Here is a 16,704-nt window from a genome sequence, read left to right as displayed (position 1 = left end):
GAACTCTGTGTATGTACTGGAATCATGCTACATTTTTGTTACCTTGTCACTACAGACCTAGCTATCTAGCTTTATTTTTTCTGTGAATCTTACCCTTAACTGCCTAAGTCTTTGAATGAATTTTGCTTTGCCTTTTTATGATGGAACCATTTCATATTATTTTGGAAGCTTTAAATCTATTTCTGAATATGTATATCTTTTTTGAAACACCTTCAATAAAAATTATAAAATTCTACAGCTGTATAATCACTCAGACAGATCAAAGGGTTGGTGGTACTAAGGGCTTGCACTTGGAAATTTTGAGCACTACATGGGTATTGCATTCCCACTTTACAGGGTTGGTTTGCAGTTACAAGCAACAGCCTGAAAGATTTTGTCCCTCCCTGGAGCACTAAAGAAGGAAGTACATAGGCTCAAGAGTGTTGTGAGAGGTTTCTCACAGGAAACTTTTTCCAATCACTAGCACAATGACATGTACCCGCACCAGGGCAAACAAGGGTTGTGTGGCTCAGTGGGCTGTGGATCCTCTCTGTGGTGGCCAGTATTGTAAGTTCTGAATCAGCCCTAAATCATTTGAGTGGATCTTCCTTTTGAGTAGATGTGTAGGATCACAGCTTTTATATACTCTGCTCCTTAGGTTATGTTATGTTGCTTAAAACCCTCATTCTCGCCATGGCAGGGTATGATTGACACAGCCAAATGTAACCTTTGAAGGGATTTATCTCTGGACAAGTGAGATAAACAAGTCACACAAAGAAGATTTAGGTCTCCTATGCTGTCTTAGCTCCCCATCCATTACAATACAGTGGACCCTTGACTTACAGACGGCTTGACTTACAGACTTTTCGAGTTACAGACTTCTCTGGCCGCAAAATTTAGGTTCAACTTGCAGCCGGAGAATCGACCTACAGACCAGAAAAAAACCAAAATGGAACAAAAATGGAACAAAAACAGCCGGTTATGGGATTAATCGGTTTATAATGCATTGTAGGTCAATGGAAACTCGACCTACAGACTTTTCGACCTGCAGCCACCGTTCCAATACGGATTAATTCCGTAAGTAGAGGGTCCACTGTATAAACTTACAAATGCAACTCCCACCAATATGGTTTTCCTGCTGAGATATGAATAGGCAGCAATGCTACTTAACTGACATGGGAGCATATAAACCAGATTCAGTCTCTCATACCAGTTCAATCTAATAATGGCAAATGCTATGGCCTCAAATGGGTGCCTAACAATTGTCCAATTTGAGAAGAAAAAATGGCTCAGCATGACATTCTTGCTGAAGATGGATGAAGACTTATTGAGGAGTGGACATAGGTGGGCAGAAATGATAAGATATGCCATTGTGAAAATGAATAAACAAAATACTGGAAAGAGATGGGCCACTAGTGTTAGATGGCTTAAAATTAGTTTATGATAGACAGAACTATGTCTGTCTCAATAGAGATTAGTCACAATAATCAGAACTTCCATGTTCAGTGGCAATATACATCTGAATACCAGATGCTGAAGACAAATAATAGGAGAAGTTTGTTATATTAGAATTTTGCATTTAGGCTTCCCAGAGGCATCTAACTGCCCCTTGTTGGAATTTAGGTACTGAATCAGATGGATCTTTGATATGATCCTGCGGGACTCTTTCTCTGTACTAATTCATTATTTCTGACTTCACCTGACCACTGTGGGCAAGCTGAGCACTCCTTTTTTCTTCATAGTTGTTTTCCACTTGGTGTGCATGAGGCAATAAACCCAAATACAGATCTATCTGCTTCAAAGACAAATCCATATACCTTTCTCTCCTCTGATCACAATGCTAACCCTAACCACCTACTTAAAGATTCTCCTTAGGACTTCCTCATCTTCCTTTAGTTCAATTAGTTCCTCTATCAGTGCCTTAAGTTATGTGTTCCTGAGTTCTAAAGCCAGCTACAAGCTACTGCAGAGCTCATACTTCACTTGAAATATTAATAGGGAAATTGCTAAAGGAAGGGTTGTTTTTCTTAAGATGGTGCATGCAGGGTTTAAGAGAGCTTGATTAGGAAACGGTAGGACGTGGCACTTTTTAAAAGAAAGACTTAACATCTCAGAAGATATGGACAGGGACATGAGTGATACAACTGTAGTATGAATCTATTGTCAATAGAGGAAGTAAAATTAAGGATCAGATTATATGAGATGTGAGAGAACTCTAGGCAGCTATTTTTACTTTAAAGTGGGCAGGCACATACAGTACTTCCGAAATCCAGGGTTAATGGCAAAGGGGCAAGAAAAGGATGTTTAGCACTTTCCACTGAACTATTTTCCTGATCATCTTTGTCTTGCAAATGGGCTGGGTAAATAGGGAATACCATTTTCCCCATGCAGGAACTTGAAGAAAGTGTATTTTTTGCTGAGAACATGTCACAAGGAAGGGGTTAAACACCACCTAACTCTGCTACAGGCAACTCACACTCCCAGCTGCTTTTCAGCTAAAAAAAAAACACAACACATCAAATCAGTAGTTCCAGCCTGGAAGTATAAGAACATAATTTGTCCTAAAGCAAAAGCCATCAACTATAGGGTTAAGGAAGCAAAATTAAACTGGAACAGAGAAAGCACACTGTTGTTTTCATCAAGGTTCTACACTCCTATTTAAGTTGCTACTGGGGAAAACATTTTTTTTGCACAGCCCTGCTAGTAAATTCTCTACAGGCACCATTATCTGCTAGTTTTACTTCATACTATGAGTTCCGGAAGTTGCTGCTCTAGTCAAACACTGTCAAATCTTGTTATCACCAGGGGGTCTGACAGTTCAAGGCCTCTGCTAATGAAGACAATTAGGTGAAACCATTTATACCTGACAACATTCAGAAGCTATAAATGGAGACATCTGGAGAGAAGGAAACTTTTAAAGACCTAAGATAATCATCAGAAAATAGTGTTTGCTTTTTCAAGAAAAGAGGATGAGTTCTCTATAGCTTGCAAGTCCACATGCTGTACAGTAAGTTGGTTGCTGTTAATGCAAACTGTTATTTGGCCAACATATTGACCAGGAAATTAGCATTTTGATGCAGAGGGGAGGTCAGAAGATTAATGCTGAAATTGTACTGAAAGCTCCGGCTATAAGCTGATGCATCCTCAGTTAGAATGCAATGTGTTTTCATTACATCTTCAAGAGGAAGTTCAGCAACTGTATTATATGATACTGTACAGAAATTAGGTTAAAAGTTAATGGCCAGTTTGGAAATCTTGAGTATTTTCTCACAAATCCAAGTCTAAATCCTGCCCTGCTCAACCTGTACTGGTTACTGGATTGCAACTCATTTTAAATAATCACCTAAGAGTTTCCCCATTCTTTACCAGCCCATCCTTCTTTCAGTGTTTTGCCTCTCTAGACAATTTCTAAAACTTCTGCTTTTTACTTATCCTCCTCTCGCACCTTCATTCTTAGCCAAGGATAACTTGGTTGCCTTCTTTTAGCCTCTCAGTGGTTTACATCAATGGCAGTACTGGATTGGAACATTGCATGACAGAATTTTTCCAGCTTTATTGGAACCAGAGGGCCTTGCATTGTTCCTTTCCCCTTCAGCTTCCTGTTCTCTAGTTTCCTGAATCCTTGGCTCTTTCCTAGCACTTAGCCCCCTTCCTAACTTTTTCCTACTAACAGCTCCTCCTTTAGCTTCTCTAGCATTCACAAAATAAAACTTGAACCCATCTCTCTCTAAAATATATACACAATTCAGGCGGGGAAAATAGAATGCAATCTATTATGATCGTTACATGCCATCAAGTTGATTCTGTCTAATGGTGACCCCATTCCAGGGTTTTCTGGGTATAAAATACTCTGAAGTGGTTTATCATTCTCTTCTACAGAGGCAGTAGTCTAGCAAAATGCAGCCTGCCCAAGGCTACCTCACAGGTGCAAATGCCATTTGAAGCAATGGGTTGGAAGCAAACGTTGCAACCTTTAAGAACAGACCTACTGATATCAAGTGGACAGTTAGGTTAGGTTAGTCCACTTGAGTTAGTCCACACAGAATAATTTCCATCCAGGAGTTTAAATTTGAAGTGGCCAAAAAGAGTTAATTCTAACTTTATGATTTATTTTTAGATTTGAGGAGGGAGACATAGGTTGCCACATAGAGCAATGAAAATCAAGTTTTAGAGATTGGAAAGGGAAATGCTACATGTAGTTAAATATGAGAAACCTTCTTTCAAATGTCACATATTATTGCGGAGATAGGGAGGTAGTTTAGCAGTGAAATGAACATCAGAAATTTTTGCCACTGTATACCAAATTATTTCTCTGCCTTGGTATAGGTTAAGAGCTGACATTTGTATTTACATGAAACGGGTGTTCTAAAAGCTTTCTTCAAGTCCACAGCCTGTGTGGGTTGCACTGTGCTCCAGGTTTGCTCTGGACTAACTCACATAACCCGAAAAGCAAATGTGAGGGATCAAAGATGTGATTAATCTAAGTCTGCATGAGGTTTACAGCTGTGGCAGTGCTGGATTAGGACATCCCATGACATGATTTTTCCTGCTTTATGGAATCAAAGGACCTTGTAATGCAACTCCCCTTCCAACTTTGTCTCGCTTTTGAGTAGAAGGAAAGGAAACCAAGGATACCACATAAAAAGAACCCACAAATGGCAATAAAAGCCCTTGCAAGGCTATATAGGATTCACCCACTAGGTGGCTTGTGGGAAATGTGCATTTTAGGAATCAATGTTATTTCCACCTATGCTTTTTTTGAAACATTATACAGCAAACATATGTACCGTATTTTTCTGTTTATAAGACAAGCCAATGTATAAAATGATTCCCCCTTTTCTAAAATGAAAATTTGCATGATTGCACCCCTTTGATCCTGAAGCCCTTTCATGGTTGCTTCAGGATCAAAGGGGTGCAATCCTGCTGCCCTTTCACAGCTGCTTGGATAACACAGCAGTGAAAGGGAGGCATGCTCACACCCCTTTGATCCTGAAGCCCTTTCATGGCTGCTTCAGGATCAAATGGGTGCAAGTGTGCCACCCTTTCATAGCTGCTTTACCCTGTGGCTTCGCAAAAGGCAGGGAACACTGCTGCCTTCCATGTATAAAACGACACTCAATTTTTTGTCCAGTTATTTAAGTAAAAAAGTGTTGTTTTATACACGGAAAAATACGGTATTTTGTGTAGTAAATGAAACTTGCCATTTTGCTGATGCCAGTTAAAAGATTACAAAAGCCATGTAATAACCAATATCAAGTCTCTCAATTACAGTATTAGAGATATACTGTACATTATCTCTTTTTAAAACTTTGGTCATGTTACACATATGGTCATAGTGTGGTACTGATATACTGTATATGGTACAGCATGCAGTCCATTAGAATTTGCTTCTCTGTCAAGATTTTGATCTCCTTTGACTCAATCTATAGCAGCTGCATGTTGTTTAAAATACTTGTATTGACTATTCTATAATTTACTTCCTTTGAATAGCCTATGTGCTGTAATGCTTGATCAAAGAAATACACTCATGCTTTAACAACCCTAAAGTAATGTGCATGCACTTTTTGATATATATAATATGGCTCTATAAAATGTAATTATAGTTGTCTATAGATTGCACAGGATGATGTAAATAAGTGGGTTTGAGACCTTTTATAATGCATGCGTATCCAATACATCAAAGATTTTTATCCTTAATGCCAGCTTCTATTGCAAAGGTATTAAATTATTCAAAGTACAGTTGGGTGGACTTCTTTTACTGGTACATTTATTTGATCAGTAATTGCTAAGCATAAAAAAGAAATCCAGGACTGATTTGCTAAGACAATAAAGCCATCTGGAAAATGCCACTTTAAATCGTTATTGTGAAGTTAAACAGCATTAAGCAGTTAATATGTATGCATTAATAATAATACAGAATTGCTTATTCTGAATGCAGTTTACAATTGGTCATTGGGGTTTATGATTATTAAGCGTCTGGGCTGAAAAATCAAATGCAATCGAGAGCTTCATATGACTAATTTGTTTAGGTTTGGTATCTAATTTCATTTTGAGCTTCAGAAAAACCTATTCATACAAATTTAGTGATCTCTCAGGAGGCAAATAGAGTTTAATCAATATCTACGTAATACATAAAGTACAGATGCCAATTATATAGAAGAAAAATAAATAATTAATATTTGTTTACAGTAACAAAGAGAAAAAAATCAGCATATTCTGAGGTTTAACCATGTTTTTACCCAAAGAATCAACATATGAAGGAAGGATTGTAAAGACGTTCAGGAGTGGATGGATCCATTTACAGTGGATGGATCCAACAGGACTGGCAGAAGTAGGAGGAGGGGTGATTCCCCCGCCCCCATGCTATCATCCCCTTCCCTCAAATCCTGCTTGGAGAGTAAGGAAAATCTTTTAGAACAGATTTTTGGGAAGCAAAGAATGTTAGGGAGGAGAGAAAAAAGGCAGAAGGACTTGTCATGTTAGCAGATGTTAGCACTATACTGGATTTAGGTCAATAAATCTGAGACAGAGACAGTGACAATGGAGGTTACCTTGGAAGAAGAGCAATGAAGCACTCTGACCCTTTCTACAGTCATGGTAGCCGGAATAGTTGCATGATTCATGTTTAAGGGCCATACCTTTTCTCTTTATATCACTAGCACCATGAGCTAAGAGCCATGTGAAAAAAGGACTATGTATATATAACAGCCTTCCTTTTTTTCAAAAATTGTTTGCATTGTTAGATAAATGTCATCTCTGAAATTGCACAGTAGCTGGATCCTGAGCAGTACAAATTGGAAAACAAAAATCTTAAGATAAACCCCACCTGTCTACAAACTCCTTTTTCACGTACACACACTCATACTTCTGATCCTGACTTCTACTAGGTTCCATGTCTTTGCCTCCACGAGCTACTCAAGGTCTACCACGTCCAAGTACAGTAATCAAATTTTCTTCCCATGCATAGTACTATTGCCTACAGTTTCATTATCAAGTGCTGGTCACAAATGCAAAAACAAAGAAGACCTGAAACTACTGAGATATGTGATGGATCCATGACGATACTGTAACCATAAGCTAAACACCATCTGATGTCTTACTAGCATAACAGCTGCCCTGTCTATTTACGTCACTTGCCCTTTGCCCACTATTTTCTAGAACCACTGCAAATTATATGATCTTTTATCTCACTTGCTACTTATTTATTTCAGTTATATCTCACCTTTCCTCCAATGAGCTCAAAGTGTATAATCTCTCTCATTTCCCCCAATTCATCCTCACAACAATTCTGCAAGGTTAGTCAGGCTCAGCATGTACATACATACATAAACCTTTATTGGCATTTGATTAAAGTAAGAAAAATAGACAATGTAACCAGGGAAGTAAAGAGGGGGAAGGTTAAAACTGAAGTTGGGAGGGATGGGGATTACGGTTTCTCATAAGAATAGTTGACAGAAATTCCGCCACGAGATGGGTAGTGGGGCTCAGCATGTGTAACTGGCCCAACATCGCCCAGTGAACTCTATGGTCAAGTGGGGAATTGAACCCAGATCTCCTGAGAATTAGGGCCACAGTCTAACCATTATACCACTGACTCTCTTGGTTAGTCACATAATGACATCCATTCGGAGGCTCTTGAGCTGTTTCAATGATTTTTTTAACTATCAAAATTAATTTTCTTTTAATTTCTTTTAATTTCAGAAAGAAGGAATACTAGTTATTATACCAGCAGCACATTTTGTTAACAACTCCAAGTGCCAGAACACTCATACTTTTGTAGTATTACACCAGAAAACTGGTTGCTAGATATCAGATTAGCTATCTACACTTTTTTCCTCAGAAATTTATCTAATATACACACCCAAGCACAATTGTATGGGTCCTTGTGGCACTTCCAGGCTTCTCATGAATAGTCCTGTGAACAAAATTCAAATAACCCCTTCGAGCCTTACATTTGGAATGGAAAACACAAACATCTTAATGGTACAAATGAAAAAAATAACATGAATTTGCTTCTAAAAACCCTCCTCTTTGTAAAGCTGCAATAAGTGGATCACTATCTAGGTTGAAAACAGTTGCAAAGGGTTCTGCGTTCTATTTTTCCATGCAAGCAGTAAAGTTACAATATGGGAATTCAGCCTTGGTAATTGCTAATACACCACACAGACACAATCACACCCTGTTTACTGCATAAAGAGGTCACTTGTGGTCTGCCACCAACACAAAAAGCAGTTGCGGGGGGGGGGGGCTGTAACAAGCAACCAGACAAAATTTCTTCGAAGAAGAAAGGCAACCAGAAGAGTTAATGTGCAAAGATACAAGGGCTCCAATTCTTCTGGGGTGATTTCAAGTCCTCTCTCATCAATTATTGTCCTTTGTCTACAAAGCCTTATCACCACCAGCATTACAGGAACTGAACATAACAATATACAGGCCAAAATAATCCCCTGAACTTTGCTGACTTTTTTTACACACCCTGTTGGGATATTTGTCAAGACTATATTTAAAAAAAGTTGAAACATAAAAGTTTCCACTGAACTCTTTGAAAGCCCCTCCTGCTTTTAAATTAATAGAAGCGATAATAGTAGTGGTAATGCTACAACTACTGTTGCTAACTGCTATAAACATCTGAAACCTGAAGATTAAACTTTCTCCTTCTCAATCCACCCTTCAAAACTTGACTTATTTATTAATTCCTGTTGCACACTCTCTGCATCAATACTACATTGATTTTATGTTATCAGAACCAAGATAAATCAACAACTATGTTTCTCAACGGAGAGCTTTTTCACACACATATTTTCCAGTGTCCTTGTTCTTTTCGGAAGTTATGAAACAAACGTGAACAGGGTCAGGAATTGTCGCAGTACGACTTACCAAACAAGGCTATATGATTGAGCTGCCTAAAGTTCCCTTAAAATTAAAGGAACACATTTTGTTCCAGAGGACAAATACAGCATACATGAAGAAAACTGCTATTCAAATCTCATGCTTGTTCCATAAATAGATTACTCAGCTCTACATTTTGAATTCGGAACGGAAAACTCTGAAACAGAGTTGAGGCAGCATGAGTGTTAATTAGGAATTTGTAGCCACCCACCAATATTAAGAATTCAAAAGAAATGTCATTTCTTACTCGAGTGAGTGTTGAAAGCAAAACCTAAATGAATTTCTAGTTGGCAAATTATTAAACTGATAGAAATGTGAAGTTGTATCTTTAACTGGAGAGTCATACATGTCCGAATGAGAGAGAGAGAAGGGTGGAAAAAACCCACATAGTTTTAAAACCTTGTAGAAAGTGGGAGAAAGGCTGGGGGTTGGGGAGAGACAGAGCATGGCGGCATTAGGAAAAGGCAGCTATTTTGGACAGCAAGTTAGCTTCTGTGAAACAAAGCCTTGTCTTTCATAAAATGTTTACGACTAGGAGGGGGGGGGAAATATATCCTTGGGCTAAAATGTTTATTGGCACCCAGGAGTCTGAAGAGAGCAAGTGAGGCCTGTGGCTCCCCCCAAATTTCTTTCTTCCCCCCCTTTTTTTCTTCCTTTCTCTCTTTTTTTTTTTTGGAGGGCACTTTATCATTGCGTTCTCAAAGGGATCTCTGAATGAATAGAGCTGGATTACTCAGCCTCCAAGTCCACGCCCATTCCACTCCATTTTCCTTGGCAAGACTGAGAGCCAAGCTATTTTTAGTTAGGTGGTTTTCTATTTTTAGGCAACTACCAGTTAGAGACATTTGTTAGGGATTTTTTTTTTAAAGAAGCAGCACAAAAGGGGGAGTGGGAGTGAAGCTTCCTTACTTACATTGTAAAGGCAAGCTTTTCAACCTGTAACTCTAGGCATCTCAGCTGCTTCCAATCTTGGAAAAATAAAAGAAAATTCAAAAGTTCAAGGATTTAAAAATAAACCTAGCCTCTGGCAAACAGACCAAAACACAACAAGCTGTTACTATGTGAAAATGTGACTACAAAAACAGAGACCGTTATCCACTGGTTAGATTAAGGAAAGAGCAGAACAAAAACAGCCAGACTGTTAGGTTCTAAGAATGTTACACGGACATGCAAGACTTTTTTTTTCCAGCTTGGGAGCCAGATATCTCATGCCTTGAAGAAGAAACACTTATCTGTGAAGCAGAATGAACAAGTACACAATGCTTAATTCAAGACCTCATTTTTATATTAAACAGGAACTGGAAACCGATTATAAAGCCCTCTCACATACACCACACACAGCTTTGGTCTTGTAAGATTTTTACAGTGATACATCTGGGGATTAAGAACTGGTTAACAAGAGTGAAAAGTGAGGAAAATTGAAAGTGGTCTTGCCACATACAGGAATCTTGCCTGCATAAATTAGCTTTCCTCCCAGCAAATTTAGGGCTGCTACTACATTCTCCTTTCACCCTGGTTATTACTTTATACTTTTTTAAAAATCAGGATCACACACTTCACCCCTTAACAGCAAGGTTCTTTGTATACCAGCAGCAGGGAACATGTAGCCCTTAAGATGCTGTCGCTCTAAAACTCACACCACCCTTCACCACCAGCTTTGCTAGGCAGAACTAAAGCAAGCTGCAGTTCAACAAAATACAGTATGAAGGCCCATACATTCCTCCTCATCCTTGCTATATACTGTTCTCAAGACCTATGTGCTTTCTCTTGCAGCAATTTTGCTAACACAGATTTGCCAGATCTTCTCATTTTCCAAGCAGATCACAACTGCTGAGAAATACTTCTGTTTTGCCTGGATATCTATTAGCAGCCTTAAAACAGATAAACAATTCAGAGAAAATTGAATTACTCAACTTTCAGCCTATGGTGGCTGCAATCCAAAAGCCATGGAACCCACAGCGTCCTTGCAAACATATGAAAGATTTCTAATGGACATCTCTATGCTCCCTCTTGAGTCACTGGTATGCAAACTGCAGTTACAGCCTAGAACAATGTCTGCTTTGGATTAATCAGGAATTAAATTCCATAAAAAATAATGCTGAGGTCCCAGATTCTTACACTAGTCCTACTGAAGTTAACCAGAACAAATGTCTGATCCTAAATAATGAAATGAACATATTAACTAAGAGCTAAACTAGCTGACATGAAAAAATATTGATTCATTTGAAATATGATACTGGAAAAACTGAAGGCAGGAAAAGAAGAATACCAAATGTGAGATAGACTGACTACCTAAAAGAACTCACAGGCTTGAATTTGCAAGAGTTGAACAGGGTTGTTTAAGACAAGACATTCTGGAGATCATTCATAGTTGGAGGTGACTTGACATAACAACAACAATCAACTAACTAACTTATCTCAACAAGTTTCTCAAGCCAACACATTTCTCAAATGAACTTAAAAGAAATCTTGGGCTAAAAGGGCACATACATGGTGGATCAGGATCAGGAAAATTTGTGAAGCCTTTTTTAGGATAGATTCTCTCTGCAAATGCTTCTCCTACTGCTGCACATTCTGCTGAAAATGGAAAACTTCTAGAATGGAGCCTGGCTCAAAGGACATCTTGAAATTAACTAGATAATATCTGGAGAATAACAATAGTGATCATTTTCCCCTGAAGATTCTGCCTATACATCTCTCTCTTACCGCTTATTTTCTGTACAAGAGGAACACGGCATCAGATGAAGAACCACATATTTTCTCTCTAATGTAGTTTTCTACTTTTGGAGTCTAGAATACATGTTAATTGAAAAGACAAAGCTAGCAGTTGTCTTTTTTCCCCCTTCTTCCTCAAAAACTCTCATAATTCCCTCAGCTAGCATGACCAGGGTCATGCTGCCTGGAGGATCCTTGGAACTGTAGTACTTTTTAAAAGCTATGTTGTAAAGTAAGGGTAGAGGAACCAACCTTGTACAGGATGCAATGATGGAGGGTGAGCTGAGGGTCCTATACCTAACATCTCCATTGTCAAAAATGAATGAAACAAACCAATCTGCTTAAAACTAAGAATTTGGCCCCATTCCACTTGATGTCTCTGGGGCTGTTAGCTAAGATTTCATAGCAAGGCATTCCTAACTCACATATCTGAAAACTGGTATTCACATTAAAAGATGACACATCACAGAAGTAGTCTCTAGGGTAGAAGCTTCTCTGTCTTCCTCGCTCCATCACTTGATAAACTGTTAACTGTGGTTTTCCCAAGTTACTAAATTTCCACCTTTTTAACTTACCATTGTCTCCCCAGAAGTGAGGACACAACAGTCAGAAAGATAAGATAGGAAAAAAAATCAGGAAAATGATCTGGAAGGCTAACAGGGGAGTGGAAGATCTGGAAACAGCCTGGTGAAATGAGCAGTAGGACTAAAATTACCCACTAGTGAGGATTAAAATAAATCTAATTGTACTTGGCTAATTTATTTGACACAAAGTTAGTTCTGAATCTGTCCCAGTAGTTTTTGTTTGAGTTCTGATTTCAGAATGCTAGAAAATTTATCAAAAAACTCTGTTGTCATTAGCTGAAATGCAACACTGTGTGAAATGACTTCTAATCTAATATTGGGACTTTCCCTTCCCATCATCTTCCCTGCTGCCCCACACCCCCAAATCTGCTCTAAAGTTTCCCCTACAACTCCTTGAGCCTTGTGTGGTAGCTCAAAATGAGGAATAATTGTTCCATCTGCTGTCTACTGATGGAAGCTATTGTATCTATGAGAAGAACTGGATAGAACTCTGTATCTCAGTGGTTCCCACCTTGGGTCCTCTAGTGTCCTTGGACTAAAACTCTCAGAAGTCTTCACCACTAGCTGTGCTGGCCAAGATTTCTGGCAGTTGCAGTCCAAGAACATCTAAGGGCCCACAGTTGGGAACCACTGCAGTGTATCCGAAATGTATAAACTATCTGCACAGACAATGTCTAAATCAATTTTGCATTCTGCATTCTACTCATGTTAATGTACAATCTATATATGTTGAAATTAGGGTCTTTCCTACAAAAGCTTAAAACCTGAAATAGTAAGAAGTGCTTATTTACTATGGATATACAGGTAAGAATTTTAATTGATATGAAAAGACTTGCAGAATCTAATTAACCTCTCAGTTAGTCATTAGCTCTGTGACCTTTAAAAGTAATTGACAGAGGTGATCTCCCCTCTTTCCTTACTCAGTACTTCCTACCAGGTATTTAAAGTTAGGTGAGTTGTAAGATGCACTGCAAGAAAGATCCAATGCAATACTATGCAGTAAGTCAATCAGCAAAAAATGGGACCATGCAATTCCACCCCCCATGAAACGCATTATTTTTCTGCCCAGACCACATGGGTAGGTGCTTTTTATGCAACCTAAATGGCAACTAGTGCCTAATATTATCTGAAAATTTCAGGACACTGAAGCCATTATATCTCTTTAATTTTCAGGACCTTGCTTTATTCTGTACAGGAGTTTTTCTTAAAAAAATCATATTCCTAACCATTATATACTATATCAGTCCTCAGTTCAACAGCACTGTTAACAATGTTTGACTGTACCCTTACTGTAATATTTTTTCACAGATGGCTTGCAGAAAAACTCCATACAAATCAATGAGAGGTGTGCCCTTGGGAGAAAACCCTTATTAGGTCCCTAAAAGGCTGTCAGAGTTAGAGTTAGAATTACAGTTAAACCTTATTCTAGACTCGTTCTCAAGGCTTTCAGGAGAACTAAAATTTCAGATTGAGACGATGGAACAAAACAAATACATATCTTTTCAGTTATATCTTTTCAGCTTTCAAGCTTGTGTTGTTAAATATATTCTCGAAGGCTTTCATGGCCAGGATCTGATGATGGTTGCAGTTTTTCGGGCTGTTTGGCCCTGTTCAGAAGAAGGCTGAAAAACCTACAACAACTATTGTGTTAACTTAATCCATTCTCATGGTGTTCCATGATGCTCGATCCTGAGTTTCTGGACATAACCAAACCATGTCCTGATTGGTGCCACCTTGTGTCCACCTCCCAACAGCCACGTGTGTGTGTGTGTTTTGCTGTTGGGAGGTGGACACAAGGTGGCACCAACCAGGACATGGTTTGGTTATGTCCATATATATATGGACATAATATATATACTGGCTGACAAATTATGGGAACTGACAGTCCCAAAAAGTAATGAGCATGCAACAGTTAATTTCTGGGAGTACTAGGCCCCAGAATTTGTCAGCCAGCATGGCAAGTTGTCTATCTGACTGGGAGATCCTGTGAGTTGTTGTCTAAACAAGTAACTTTTCCAAGTACTAGTTCTGGAAACGTTTTTAAAAAGTTACTAAATTAATGGGAAAGCTAGTTTGTAATAATGCTGGGGGGAAAACTCAAATATCCAAGCAAACAGAAACAAAATTAGAGGAAGTTCACATGGGATTGGGAGTGAAGTTCAGATCTAAGCAACGATAATGTGAGAGAACTGTAGTGCTGGAGGAGATCTCTGTGGATACTCTGGACCACCAAAAATACAAACAAGTGGATCCTAGATTAAATCAAGCCTGAACTATCTCTGGAGGCAAAAATGTTAAAGCTGAGGCCATCCTACTTTAGGTGCATCATGAGAAGTCAGCATTCTCTGCAAAAAACAATACAAAGCAGAAAAAGAGGAAAACCAAACACGAGATGGACTGTCTTCCTAAAGGAAGCCATAGGCTTGAATTTACAAGAGCTGACCAGGGCAGTTGAGGACAGAACATTTTGGAGATTGCTCATTTATAAAGTTCCATCGGTCAGAGGTGACTTGACGGCACATAACAACAAAGCATGAGAGGAGCACAGGTAAAGTGGAGAGAGTTCACAACTGAGAAATTTGGGAATAATAAGGGACAAGGCATTCTGACGACTGAACATCAGATTTATAATTGGAAAAAAGTCATAAGGCTTTCCAACAGTCATAAGGCTTTCCAAAATGTGTGTGTGTGTGTGTGTGTGTGTGTGTGTGTGTGTGTGTGTGTGTGTGTGTGTGTGTGTGTGTGTGTGTGTGTGTGTGTGTGTGTGAGAGAGAGAGAGAGAGAGAGAGAGAAGTAACAACCATGATCTTGGCTTGACAAAAGCAAATGGGATGGTGAAAATAGAAAAGGTTTGCAGCCATTGTGAGAAAAGAAGGGAAGTAGAAGATTGATGGACTGGATTTAACAAAAAGCGTGAGCAATGGTCGGGAGGGCACAGAGAAGAGGAGTGATTTATGTGAAGAAAGGAAGACAATGGGAATGCAGAATCTGAAAGACTGATGTGCAGGGGCTGGAAAAGATTTGCAATCCTCTTTGTGCAACAAGGGGTGGGAATTGAGGAGGCGGGTTCAATTAGGGAAGAAAACAAGAGCAAGATGTTAAAATGCTAAAGCTCAGTTTTACATGTGTAAGAAACATATAGCCAATGAAAACATGAGGGAGAGAGGGAAATAGAAGACTTAGACCAAGGTATCTTCACAACAGATTCAGAGTCCCAAACTGATTCTATAGTTAAATCTTCAAAACGTTGCCCATTACATTTTTGCATAATCTAATTGGGACATCCCAAAAAAAGTTCCAAATGTATATGCTGATTCATATATGTGGGTGTTATGTTTCTTGTGTTGGCAATTTCAATAGCATGTACCACTGCTTAAATGGTCAAAAACGATTTCTCCTTTATTACGCAAAATGTGCATTATATCTGCATATATAACACCACCAAGTCAAGTAAGAAAATCATACTGCAATGTGCCCCTATGCCAAGCATTTAGAATAAATAAAAAGCAAGTCACACAACTTGTAAGACACCACAGCACCTTTCTCAAGTGTTAAAGTAAATTTCAGGATGTGATTATTTTCAGCCGAATCGCATAATGAAAGATAGTATTTCAAAATAAAAAGATGCACACTGAGTTGAGGGACAGCAGCCACATTTCGATCTTGAGAATTAAAAATACACTTGCCACTACTCGGGCTTATACCCAGGACGTGCCCAAGCCATTTGGCTAGCTAAGGCAAAGGGTAAGATGGACCCCTAGTCCATTCATGACAGAAGCCAAAGGAGACTGGAATAAAATCTTCCTTTAATGCTAGCAGTGGAATTAATGTCCAATGCCACACCAAAGGAGGAAGCAAGCAACCTTAGACAGTGCTGGATACTGTTTTTCAAGACTGTGGAGTGCCTGGACAGGGGGCAATGGGTAGAATAACCTAACTTCTGGTGTCTGAGGCACTTGCCCCCTTGTGCCTTGTGGTCATGCCAGGCTTGGCTTCCACTGAGTTCCTGAGCATGTAGATCACAAGCTGAACTGCATCAAATGATCTCACTCTGGCCAATGCCGTGCTGTCAAGGAGCTCAATATAGGGTAAGCATCCTTCAGTCTTGAGAAACTATGGTAACATGCTCTGAATAGAGGTCTTGGAACAGGATCTACTATGGCTGAGGAGGCCAATTTGAGAGTGACAATCCCTTCCACACTGAAGACAAATACAATCTGTACCCTGTCCAGCTCCCTGATTTTGCTGGTTTCGGGGCTGCCTTTTTGTCTCAGCCTGCTGAACAAGTGTCTCTTCAAATTGGGAGAGACCATGCTGCATTGCCAGCTCAACATCTAGGGAGAGAGTGTCAGAGACTGTTAAGCCAAGGTACACGAAGTCATGAACAACCTCCAGTTCTTGAGTGTGGAGATGGTAATAGAGGGAGGTGAGTCCATGCCCTGGCCCATGACTTGTGTTTTCTTCAGGCTGTTAATCAAAAATCTTGGCAGGCCTTACTAAAACAGTTCATAAGTTGTTGGAGCTCTTCAGCAGAATG

The 16,704-nt window shown here is 39.2% G+C and overlaps 1 protein-coding gene and 1 long non-coding RNA gene across 32 annotated transcripts in view; one reads left to right on the top strand and one right to left on the bottom strand.

The window, feature by feature from the left end:
- Positions 1 to 16,704, bottom strand: part of MEF2C (myocyte enhancer factor 2C) — a 229,420-nt gene that overhangs the window by 86,378 nt on the left and 126,338 nt on the right. The gene's annotated exons all lie outside the window — the stretch shown is intronic.
- On the top strand, positions 2,904 to 15,790 carry LOC140704943 (uncharacterized). Its single transcript, XR_013542208.1, has 2 exons — positions 2,904 to 2,986; positions 6,225 to 15,790. It is a non-coding gene; the product is annotated as an uncharacterized LOC140704943 (long non-coding RNA).

Source organism: Pogona vitticeps, chromosome 2 (assembly GCF_051106095.1).
Source record: "Pogona vitticeps strain Pit_001003342236 chromosome 2, PviZW2.1, whole genome shotgun sequence".
Taxonomy (NCBI): Eukaryota; Metazoa; Chordata; class Lepidosauria; order Squamata; family Agamidae; genus Pogona; species Pogona vitticeps.
Note: the sequence above shows the minus strand (reverse complement) of the source record. Positions and strands in the feature narration are given on the sequence as shown.